Raw genomic sequence first — 12,407 nt, forward strand, 5'->3', positions numbered from 1 at the left:
GGAAACGAGGAATTGCGCGAAAAGTCGATATCGACGGGAAGGTAGATAGGACAACCATACGGCGCGATTAACGAGACTTGCTATCGTTCGCTGGTTTCGTCGACCGGCCCGTGTGAACATAGTCCGTTCGTTAAAAACGGAAACGAACGGCCTCTTTCTAAATTGGCGCATAACCGAAACTAAAGAAGCAAAAATATCATAGAAAGATAGTAAATTCATCGTTATTCTTATCTTTTCACGAAGCAACGATAACTTCTTCTTTTCGGCTGTATCGTACAACGTCGGAATAATTTTTTCAACGAAATCTCGGGGACGCGTGCGTCGTTTATTTTCCACGAAACGTTCGATTGTTCCCCCTTTACGAACCAGACTTTTATAATAACGTTACGCGCGTGCGACAAAACGGAGCCAAATCCGGCTTGTTACCGTTACGATCACTGCCACTGGCACGATTATTGGTCGCATTCTTCGCGACACACCAACTTTCCACTTCTTCATCTTTCTCCTCTTCTTTCTCTTTTCGCTCTCGAATACACCGCGCTCGGTGAATTCGCCGTCTCGTTCTCTGTTTCCGCTATTATTCGGATTCAGTGCCGCGTAGTTATGGGAACACGATTGCAAGATGCTTCAAAGAAAATCTCCATTTCGTCGTCTTTCGAAGGTTCTTCGTTTTGATTGCCGCAGTATCATTTAATGACGACATCGCCCGTTACGCTTGCTTCGAATAACAACCAACGGAAACGAGATTTATGTTTGAACGAGTCTCCTTCGACGATCCTCAAAGAGACATTTTCATTCTGATCGCATCCTCAGACATCTTTTTATCTCGAAAAGCGTCTGCTGATTGGTGATTCTCGATCAAATCGTCAAAACGAGTCGAGGGCTCGAGAAATCCTCGTGTCTTTCCGAAAACAGAAACTCCGATCATCGAGTGCATGGATCGAACCTGGCAATTTTCGTAACTACCTTTCGTAATGGACAATCTGCAGCAGCAGGCATAACGGATATTTCGCGCGACGATTCTTAACGTCCATTTGTTGCACTCCGGCTCTAACAATAGTTATTAGCGGTGTCGCGCAACTATTCCCAAGATCGGAATTTACTTACTCGCTCTATCCAAATGGGCGAACTGCTTCGACAAGGAAAGATCTTCCAACTCGATGTTCCAACCATCTACGATATTGTCGCACAGACAAAGAAAATGTCGCTCGAACTGCAACCAGCGTGGCGGAGATGCCGCATCAAGTGTTATCGGGACTCGATGACACGTCTAAATTGAAAATCTCGCGACACCCTTCGCCGACGTGTTTCGAAAACTCATGTATATAAAGAAGAGCGGATTAAACAACTTTTGTTTCATTGTGGCGGCAGCTGTCTCGTTAAATCTGTACGAGTCGTCGTCGATGCACGTCAACCGGAGCTGTCGATGAACGTACACCATCAGAGGGTTCTATCGTTACATTGTATCCTATTATATAAATATATATATATATGCAAACTTTCGAACAACCATACAGCAATTGCTTCGACGATAATTATTTCTCTACGGCAATATCGTGATCGTTACTCGTAAGGAGAAAAGGAACGAAGAGAAAGCGCGCGATATAATGCTCGGGGAAAGATGCGATCAGGCCGGAAGAAGCGAAAACGTGGAGAGATTCGAGAAGGTCGACGAAAAGGGGAACAGATTCCTCGGACGTTGAGAATCACTCTCCAATTTCCTCGCATTCACGGGCGGACAGTTCGGAGGATGGTTGCCGCGCGGCTTCCTAAAACTTGCAATTTTCAATTCATCGTTCGTCGACATCGCTGTGCCACGGTGCAACTTTCCTAGAAATATTTAACGTCCTAACTACCGCTTTTGAGACGCGATTCGTCGTTCGTCGTCAATTTTATCTTGCCTAAATAGCCTCGACCACGTTTCATTTCAGAATCGAGAATAAACTTCGTAAATCCGTGTCCGTTACGTTTCGCGACCTCAACGTTCTTTCCGAATATTTTAAACACATAGCTACGAATTGGGGAAAAGAATGCGCGTCTTTCACGCGTCTTCCATTCGATGCTTGTTCTTTGACCATTCAGCCCGGAACACGAGTCACTGCGAGTGCCCTTTTACATCTAACCATGGTTTTCCTTTCTTCTCTTTGCTCTTCCATTCCGTTGGCTCGGACGTCTAGTGATACTACTGAAAATATTGGTGCAACGTTCCCTGCCAACTCAGGTATCTGTAAACGTACTTATGAAGGAAGGAAAGTGAGATTGTACGTGAATAACGGACTAATAGATAATAAAGGAGAATAATAAACGAGAAATCGACTAATAATATAATAGCAATAACATAGATCATTTGCCCGATCTAACATGAGAACAATTAAGTTGAATTAAAAGGGTGTCCTGAATTAGAATGTTCTAAAACAGCGTTTTCTCGTGACTTTTTTTAGAAGGGGAAGGAAGAAATGAAGTTATTGAATTTTGAGGTATGGTTTTATATATATTGAACGAATACAAACAAATTTTTTTTAAAGTTATTGAGATATGTACAATTTTATGTACTAGATTAGATCAGATGCGTCATAGTACTATTCATATGTGAGTATCAGTGTGTGGAGGCGTGTGTGTGTGCGGCGTCTCGAAAACAGACGAATGTAAACTGTTCAGTCGGTTAACAGTCGAGTATGGAAGAAAGTGCTGAGACGCGTTCAAGTGTGTATCGATGAATATCACGGGAATCGTTTATAAAATAAATATGTAACTATTCTAATATAAATTCCAAGTATAAATTTAGTGTCCATACATCGTTATCTCGGCTATTAAGATTCGAAATTCTCAACAAAAGTAAAAAGAAAAATGGGAGTCTTGTCGCTGTAGCCTTCAACCGGCGAGAAAGATCCACCTCGTAATCCACCCTGTTTCTTGACTGAAACAAAAAACCAAAAAAGGATTAAATTGTTACCTATTTTTCTTCTGGGTGAACTAAACAAAGGCAGAAAGAAGTTTATTTAAATAACTGTTATAGCACCTTAAATTTTATTTTTTTTTTAAACCCGCCAAGATTTTTAATTTCACATATTTTTCTGCCTTTGTTTAGTTCAACAGATGCGCTACGCAGACGTTCGTTATTCTTATCAATATCTGTCCCTGGAGAGCTCTTCACCGCGCACGAGTTTCTCATCTGCAATGAGTAAGCATTTGCGAATCGCGTTGTACATTCCAGGATAATACAAATAACGTTTTAGCCGGTAAAATTTTCGATACGTTTCGGAGAAATAGAAGGTCGAAATAGCGAGTGTACGGTTGAAAATGCAGGAATGATCAACGTTCGGCGGCTATCGGTGTTCCATCTGGAAACGGGGAAACAATCGGAACAGAGATACAGCTGGCGAAATAGCCGGTGCTTATCGCCCCGATACGATACAGAATGGCGTGCATCGATTAAAAGTAACTGCGTTCCGGCTATTCAACGTGAATTATCAACGTGAGTTAATTGATTCCTAATCACTAGGAACGCGCGTCCGAACTCATTTATTGAATCACACATTCCTCTATCTGTAGCCAACGCGGCGCGGCACGGTTCGATGCGCCGTTTTATGTTGCTAGTGGGACACAGCTAAACTAAATACACCGAATAATGGAATCGATGCTTGCAATCGTCGTTCGTCCAATTTTTCACATTTCGTGTCCGGTTACTTTAAACAATCCTCCCACGCGAGAACGTAATTCTAAGCGCTGGTGTCTGCAACTGTTGCAACGCAAGCAAGACATTAAACGAGTGTTTGGAGCCGAGCTGCGCGCTCGTTAATATTCCACGTATATTTAATGCAGCAGCATAATTAATTTCGTTGAACGGCTAGGTGGAAAGTAGTGCTGGTTTTTCTTTGTGTACGGCAGAGCTTCGAGAAACTTTCATCGAACGAAAAGCGCGCCAACGTTACACGTACACATTGAATCCAGGCTCGTTCGGTCTCGAAACCTGTAAAAGCAGCCGTATTACCGAAGGGAGGCCAGAAGCAAGAAGTAGCGGAACAGTTCGTCGACGAGCATTCAGAAATCGACGTTCGCGAGGAAAACGCTTTTCGATCGAGTCGGTTTATGTAAACGACGAAGAGACCGTTTACACGGTGTTGTCGGAAACAGCAAGTAACTTCGAATCGGCCCTTCCTAGTTGCCCTTCCACGACTGTCCAACCATCGTGCCGGACCGCTGCAACGAGAACATCGTGCCGAGTTTTCCTTCGTTCCACGAGGAAACTTTAATCATTGTCGTGCGCCTCTCTGCGACAACGTTGGTATTAATTAACGGTAATGAAAAATTCTCATTCCACACAGTGGAGTGCCAAGGTACGCGCTTCTTCAACCAATAGGCAACCGATTACTGTTCGAACGATCCTTCGAATGCTTTTCGAAACAATAAAATGGCAGTTAAATCGACGATCTCGTAAGCAACTTCCGACAGCGAGGTATCTTTGAGTTAGCCCGCTCGTAGCGTTTTTCCCCGGCACGTTTCCCGCCGTTTCGAAGACAAGGAGGACGAGGGAAAATACGTTGGGCGCGGCTTTCACGAGCGTGGCCGTTTTGTTGTTCCTCGTGTTCTCTCGCGCCCATTTAGATTCCGGTTCGAACAAGATAAAACGCGTAGAATGAAACCTGTCGAGCAAACAAGATTGAAGGGACTAATATAGTGGCTGGCGCGGATCGCGATAACCGGCATAACGAGGCAATTAAACGACGATTGCTTCGAGTTTTGCGTGACGCTGCGAATAAATGGGTTATCGCGACCATCTCTTGGCGAAAAAAAGGCGTTGGAAAGCTGCGCGATATAAAGGCGTTCGAAGCGGAAATCTATATTTTTTTATCGATTGTCCTGAAATAAAATTCCATTAGATAGCCTCAGATTTTGTGTCACAGCGTAGATAGGAAAGGAAAAAGGAGGGAATTAAGAGAAGGCAGAGGAGAGAGAAAAGAAAAATGATTTTTCGCCCGGCATCTGCTAATAAAATAAAGCTTCTTAGCGAGCTGGAGTCTTAGAAAGCCTGGAATCCACGTATCGAACATATTGCTGCGATGACAAATATAGGAGAGCAGCCACTGATTAAAATTGCAAAAATAACGATCGTAGCAGTGAAGAATTATACATTAATAATTTACACATTACAGTGATAGTGGCGCAAAAGTAACGCAGTCGACAGTGTGATCGATATTATTCGTGGCATGGACGTTTGATCGTTGGAAATCCAGATAGCTTGGAGGACGGGAAACGAGTGAAGAAGCGATTTACACTATTCGACGACGTGGAATATCGCCGATTTCCGTTTGGAATACACGAACGTCGAGCACGTGGAAAACGCTCAGTGACGACTAATGAAATTCTACGGAGATGATTATTGACCGAGTTGTCCGATCAGAGTGAGAAATACAGCATCGGGATGAAGCTACCGAAAGCGTTAAAGCATCGACGAGTAATCGGTCGTCGGCCGTTCGATGGATTAATTTTCGGCAACGAATTGCTGGACGCGAACATGTCGGGGAAAAAACGTCGTCTTGGAACTTATTATCGCATAGTAATTGGCTAAATAACCGAAATCGACTTTCCGTCTAGCAAGAGTCGAAAGAAACAGCTGTCGACTTGGCTCGGATTTCGTTGGAAACTCAGACTCTTCTGGTTTCTTCGATTACTCGTTCCCCTTCCTATTACCACCGGTTCCACTCCTCTCGTTTTTCTTTATTTTCCGTTTCTCTGGTTAAACGTGGTATTGTGTAACTTCGACCGACACAGATCGGACGTCGTTTCTGCGTTCGGAACTCGAAACGAGCAATTACGAACGGCTTTACCCTGCTCGAACTGGCGTATAAAAGAAACCGTTCCGTGCGAAGGAAGAATTTAGATTCGAAAGATGGTCGTTGAACTAGGATTAGCCGATGCAAATTATAAAACGGTGGATTGGCAAACCGGTTCTCAGGGGGCTCGAAAGGATGTACGTATATTGGAAAAGGAAAAGGAGGTTTTCGGGTTAACGAACATGTAAACGTCGATAAATTCCTTGGTGCAGCGGAGCACCAAGGCAACGTTCCGGAATCATTCTCCAAACTACGTATCGCCTTTGTCGGTGACGCATGAGCATAGCCACGAAGCGTTTTCAACGACGAAACGAACCGTTGTACGCTTAAACAACGGAAACGTTTCCCCCAAGGGCGTTTAACGAAATTATTTTGAAACGCAAAGAAGTACGTCCGCCTGATGTTCTCTGCAGTTCCATAGATGGTCCATTCTCTTTCTCTCGTATTCCACGTTTCATCCTTTCGCAACGAGCTGCCTTTCTCGCGCCGATGCTCCCGCCTCTCCTACTTCGCTTCTCTTCTCTTTTCTTTGCACTCGCGTTCCCTTTTCTTTCCCTTTTTCTTCCGTTTCCCTATTTTTTGTCTCTGTTCCGCCTTTCTCTACACCCACCGATTCTCTCGGTCGACGAGCTTTAAAAACGACTCTCTTAAACCCGTTAGAATTACACCGGTCCTTCCCTCCTTCTCTCCCTTCTCCTCTCTCCCCCTTCTCGCTCGCTCGCTCTCTCTCGCTCACTATCTGGCTAGCGCTTTTTCTTTTTTCGGGGCAGTTCCCTCCTTCCGCCCTCACCCACCTCGGTCTTCCAGTTGTCCCCACTTTCCCGCGTTTTCCTCGGAGTAAACAGAGCTCGAATAGCTCGCTGATGCTACGTAATTATCGCTACGTGGACGAAGAGAGCTTATCGGGTTAGTCGACGCTCCTCTAGCCGGGAAGAAGTAAAAGTCCTTCAAGAGATCTCTTTCAACGAATGGCGCCCGTCGTCGTCGTCGTCGTCGTCGTCGTTGGGAAAGTCGTCCGTAGTTGGTATGAGAATCGGTACGCTGGTCGTGTCTGCTCCACGAAGCACCAGCGGCTTTCGAGAAAATTCGGGGGGACGTTTTACGACAGGTCGGCAATTTGTCTGGCTCGCCTCTTAATTGCCGAAAGGAACGTCACCGGGCGAACAAATTTATCTTTCGTTCGTTTATATACGCGCCGCGTTCGCAACCCCCCGTTCGACCTGTTTTATGGCAGGGCGACCAGATGGGGCGCCAGTAGTGCGAGTCAACGCCTAGTCCGTGCTTCGTACACTGGCGGTAAAATCGTGACGCGCACGATGCGATTAGCAACTTTGTATAAATATTAATTTGCATCTCGACATCGTCTTTTCCCCTAGGCGTATTCCTTTTGAATTATCAACGGCGCACGAATCGGCGAAAGCTCGCCGCTGACCGTTCATTCACGCGAACTTGTTGCGTGTCGCATGCGATTAGAATTCCAGGCAGATCGCGATTCGTTGAAACGGGCAAGAAACAAAGAGAGGAAGGAACGTACGATTTTACGGTTCAAGTTGAAATACGCATTGGGCATTGCAATACCTCGTGAAGAATCACGGTTGCCGGCAAACGATACCGTGACATAGCTGGAAAGCGTTCGAAACGCATCTAAGTTGTTCCGAATTAAATAAAAGCCGTAACGCGCCGCCCGGGACTTATGAATAATTCAGTTATCGAACACCTTTCCATTCCAGGGTCTAAAAGTATTGCCGGAAGTTAGAGCGTTCGGCAAAGGGGGCAGAGGTAAAGGGGAAGACGTAGCTGTGCTTTAACGAGAAAGCGAAGAATAAGCGGTGTTCCGTGAACTGGTCCGACTCACGGTTAGTCGGTTAAAAGTGGAAAGAGTTAAAAAGGAGTGTTTCGACGGAATGATCCAACCGAAAGATCTGTCAGTAGGTAAACCGGGAGAGTCTACGAGGTTGGAAACGATAAATTCGAGGCTGGCCGCACGAAAGGACCGTACTGCCGCACCGATATTATTAGTTTACGAGAACAGTGACTAAACTATAGACGGCCACTAAAATGGACGGGGATAGTTGGTTAGGTAAAACGGAGAGGTAGGGGTTTTCGGATGGTGGTTAGGACGCGGGGCCGAGTAGCTAGCACCCCGGTTGTTTATGCCTCATTAGCTGCAGTAGTTACGTCAGTGCCCTTAACTATCCTACGAATTGTACAGCACACCCTCTCTGCCAGCCCCTTTACTCTCGAACAACGTGCAATAACCTCTGCGATCCATAACGTATCCAACCGTGCGAGTTTCCACCGTGTCCGCGGTATGCTTGTCATCCGATATTCCGATTGGCTCGGTTTCCTGCAATCGTTCGCGATCAAAGCGTGCTCGTTTATTTATACCTACGTATGTTCCCAACAAAAATGTGAAATAGGTGGCAAAGGGGAAAACCATGCAGAGATACTCGGTATTTTGCCACCGGAAAGCGGAACGAATTTACTCCGATTTACACCGCGTTTCTGTTTCTCCGATAAAACAACTCCGTTTATCTAACGATCAGCGGAACTTCTCGTCGGCCACGATTTCGCCCTGAATATTTCAATTACGATGCTTGGCGAACGATCGGTGAATCGTGCACGCTGGCGAACCTCGCGTTATCGGTCTCAAGAATCCCAGTTACCGATAAACTGAAATCTGCTTTCCTTTGGGATGTTGACCGACTGTTGTCCAAATTTCTGCGCCCAATAACAATAAACGACCGGTCTACCGACAAGAGAGTAATAACGGAGCGGTTGCAACGGGCAGAAACGAGGCTGGTGTACGTGTAACAAACGCGCAATGGCTCGTAGAGCGGTGTTGCTGGCATGCAGAAACGTTGTCGAGCTTCCGGTTAAATCGGTCCCTACAAACTGGAGCACCTGTTAGCGGAACGCCGCAGTTGTCTATTCCCGCGTAGGATTCGGAGCTGGTCGCTTTTCGAAAACGTCGCGGCTCGTCAATCAGAAACTTGTTGGTCATTGGCGTACCGCCGATTGTAACGTCGTACCGTGAACTGCGAAGATCGACGTGATGCGTGTATATCGTACACCGATATTTCCGATCCCGTGTCCTACGATGCCTCGCCGCGAGTTACGATCAACGATAACTCGTTGGCCAACCGCCCTTCCACCTCCTCCTCCTCCTATTCCTCTACCCGTCTCTCGACATTCGAAGATCGAAACGCGATGCTTGCAAATGAAACGAGAATAGAAACGAGGCGCCGCACCACACCGAACGAACATCGTCCGAATCGCCATTCGAAACTGCCTACCTCGTGGAATTCGATTCGCTTTGAATTTTTAATTGGAACGATTGGAATCCAAGCGATCCGGAAATTCAGCACGGGTGTGGTGTTAAATAAGTCGGACCGATCGGAGAGCCGGCTCGCTAAATCGATGGCAAATGGGAACTGGCCGAGGGAAATCGAATAAATTGATACCGTCGAGGAAAGAGCTATCGATTTCTGATTTACGAATCGCCTGGCAGTCTTCGAAAACAGTTGCAAATTCCGATCCACTTCAACCCCTATGTATTTTCACCATCCGCTATTTTTCTCGATTGTTTGTTTTTTTCTGTCTGTCTTTTTTCGTACTTCCCACTTCTCCTCTCATCTTTCGAGTATTGTTTAACGGCAAAACCCACGGCAAAGCTTGCGCACGAGCAAAGAGAGCAGCACGTCGTTTTACGGCCGTTTCGTACTAATGGAGTTTCAGCTTAACGCTCGGCAAAGTTCGTCGAAGAACTGCCGCGGACATGTTAAACGATGACGATGGCGAGCATCCGATCAAAGTTCGCAAGACGATATCGCGATCGCAGTTTTATTTTTTCGCCGCTAAGTTTGCCGGACGCGCGATCGCTTTCCACGTACTTTTCAACAACCGCCGAACGAGCCGCTAACGAAGCAACTTAGTCCACAAAATGGCTGTTCGTTATCGGTCGCTCGTAAATCGAGAGGCGCGAATAAACCTCGTTCTTCTTTAATCGCCGCGTTCACGCGAAACGGTACTTCTAGCGATGTAACCTTCCTTCCAGCTAATGCTTCAGACTTTCTCGAGCTTTCCCTAGCTGCTACGTTCTTAAACTAAAATTTTCGCGCTGCTTCAACCAGTTTCACCTGTCAGAAGCACCTAGCGTGACGCCTAAATCCATCGCGACAGTTTTAGATCGGGTCGACAGGGAGCAACGCGATCGATCGCCTGAAATTAAACGAATCTGAAAAGCTAACGATGCCACGAGCCATTGAAATCCGACAACGTTCGGTGGATAACGATATGGACATAGTTACGGGAGAGAATGATTCACCGTGAATCGTCTCTCTTTCAGTGAATTCGGTTCGCGACATCTTCCACGGGACTGCGTGAGAAAATATGCTTTCACGGGTTTCCGGACAAAGAAAATAATGTAATCGCTGGTTCGCGACTTTTTGAAAGAGCGACTGCGGCCAGAGACGAGAGTTGATATCGCGAATATTTTGTAATTAAACAGAAATAGAGACCACGAGCCGTTGATTCATCTGCTCGTGTTGTGGCGGAAATGTTTCGCAATTAAACGAGGTTGCATCACCGTGGCAACGAAACGTCGAGAGGATAAAGGGAGGGAGAGAGAGAGGAAAAAGAGGGACGCGGAGTGAAACTCACCGATAGATCTAAATCCCGTGGGATGTTGTTACGAGCCTCGTGATTATTAATGGTAACAGCCGATAATGATTTCAGGCGAATTTTTATTCATCCAAATTTTTATGTGGCGATCGCGCGCGCTTTTCTCTCGTCAAATAACCACGCGACACTGTAGCAGGAACGCGAAATGGTCGTTTCCCCGGGGAAAGGTAGCAACAGTGCGAAGTTGCTGGCCGTGCTACGGCCCGAAAAAACTTTCTGAAACAGCGCCGCGCGACAACAGTCCTATCCATCAACGAGCGAGCGTAATTTTTTGAAATACAGCCAGTAATTACTTGAAATGTATGCAAATACTTTGTCGCGCGACGCGGCTGATAAATCTGCCGGGATCCAAACTGCAAAACGACGCGACACGCCACCACCCTTGCTCTCCCTATCACGGGCAAAAATATCGCAGCTCTGCCGGATGAATGGAAAAAGCCGCGTCGAATCGCGATCGTTTGAATTAGTATTTGAAAGCTGGGTCGCGCGAGTTTCAACGTATTCACCGGGTTCGTGATATTTAAGTTAAATACAGCCGAAGAATAACGTAGCAACCGGCGCGAAACTGTATTTTCCCTGGCGCTGTGTGATTCGGTGTGGCCTGGTGTGTAGCGTAGTCTCGCCTGTTTCCACCTGAAAGCCACGTACACACATACATAATATATTTAAAAAGGTATCACAGAGCGCGTGTATGTAACACGCGCGTCGCATAAGTATGTATTCGACCCGGTTCACCGACTATGCAAGAAAATGCACGGGTAAAGAGGACGGGAGAAAATGTGACCGAGGCGGAATAAAGAAACGCGACGAGCTGAAAACAGTGAAAGAAACGGCGCAGGCACTGCCGAGTCGAAGAGATCGAGAGAGCCAACCGAGAGAGCAGAGAAGCTCGGGGAAACAATCGTCGAATGTACGTGTTGCGCGTAAATTCGATCGCGCCTCTCTGTTTGCGAGTGCGAGAAGAAATTGAAAAAGGATCGCGCAGGAAACGAGTGCGGAGTCACGCGTCAGAGACCGAACGAACAACGCAAATGGAGACAGGGAGCGAGGAGAAAGCACGAAACGAAGGCAAGGTAAGACGAGGCACAGGGCCAACAGATAGGGGAGGATTACTCGCACTCGAGAGCTAAGAGCACGAGGAAATAAAGGCTCGCGCGAGCTCGTGAAACGCCACTTTCTTCGAAACTTTTTTCCACGGAAAACCACGTGCTCGTCGCAAACAAGAAATACAATGGCTGCGAAAGTGCAACGCGGAAACGAATTAGGCTGCCGTTAAAAAGCTGCTCGGCGAAACGTCGTAAAGTAGCCGGTGCAGTTGCGTGGAGAGAATCTGATATTATTCCCGAGGGTTATCGCTCTGCTTCAAAGAAACCACCGTGTGTTTCTTAGGACGATCGGTGACGATTCTGTTCGAGCGCTGTCTCCACGCCACTCTCGCTAAAACGTTCCCGCTCTCGTTCCTAGTAGAAGAGATAGATCTCTCCTACAACTTAATTAACCCTTAAACTACCCGCTAACCTTTCGTTTTGTCGTCGATCTTTCGAAAGACCGTGAAACGAATTTGCCAGCCTGGCAGGTCTGTTTGGCTAAACTCGACATCGGCTCGTAATGAGATTTTGAGGCGACCAACGCCAGCGCAAGTATTCGAGGTAGCGTTCCTTAGCATAAGAAAGTTTCCTAATCAATCAATTTCTCGTTTACACTACGAACGTCAACGTCAGCCAACGTTTCGTAGTTTCGCTGTTGTTCCAGCCTCGGTTTGGCTCGATAGCGCAACGCGAAATCTTATTATCGGGCTACGTGGTTCCTTCGTTTCCGACAGTCGTCGTCGTCCTCTGTACCGGCACGAAACGTCAGTAATGAGCCGACTATCCTATGATTAAGGTAAGC

General features: G+C 46.5%; 2 protein-coding genes across 4 annotated transcripts in view; one reads left to right on the forward strand and one right to left on the reverse strand.

Annotated features, from left to right (window-relative positions):
• The window catches only part of LOC132913035 (glucose dehydrogenase [FAD, quinone]-like), a 95,730-nt gene extending 94,549 nt beyond the window's left edge, over positions 1 to 1,181 (reverse strand). Inside the window, exon 1 of the mRNA XM_060970951.1 lies at positions 1,178 to 1,181. The gene's annotated coding sequence lies outside the window, so the exon portion shown is untranslated. The remainder of the gene's footprint in view (positions 1 to 1,177) is intronic.
• The window catches only part of LOC132913017 (nephrin-like), a 254,709-nt gene that overhangs the window by 145,992 nt on the left and 96,310 nt on the right, over positions 1 to 12,407 (forward strand). The gene's annotated exons all lie outside the window — the stretch shown is intronic.

This window comes from Bombus pascuorum, chromosome 12 (genome assembly GCF_905332965.1).
Source record: "Bombus pascuorum chromosome 12, iyBomPasc1.1, whole genome shotgun sequence".
In the NCBI taxonomy this organism is placed as follows: Eukaryota; Metazoa; Arthropoda; class Insecta; order Hymenoptera; family Apidae; genus Bombus; species Bombus pascuorum.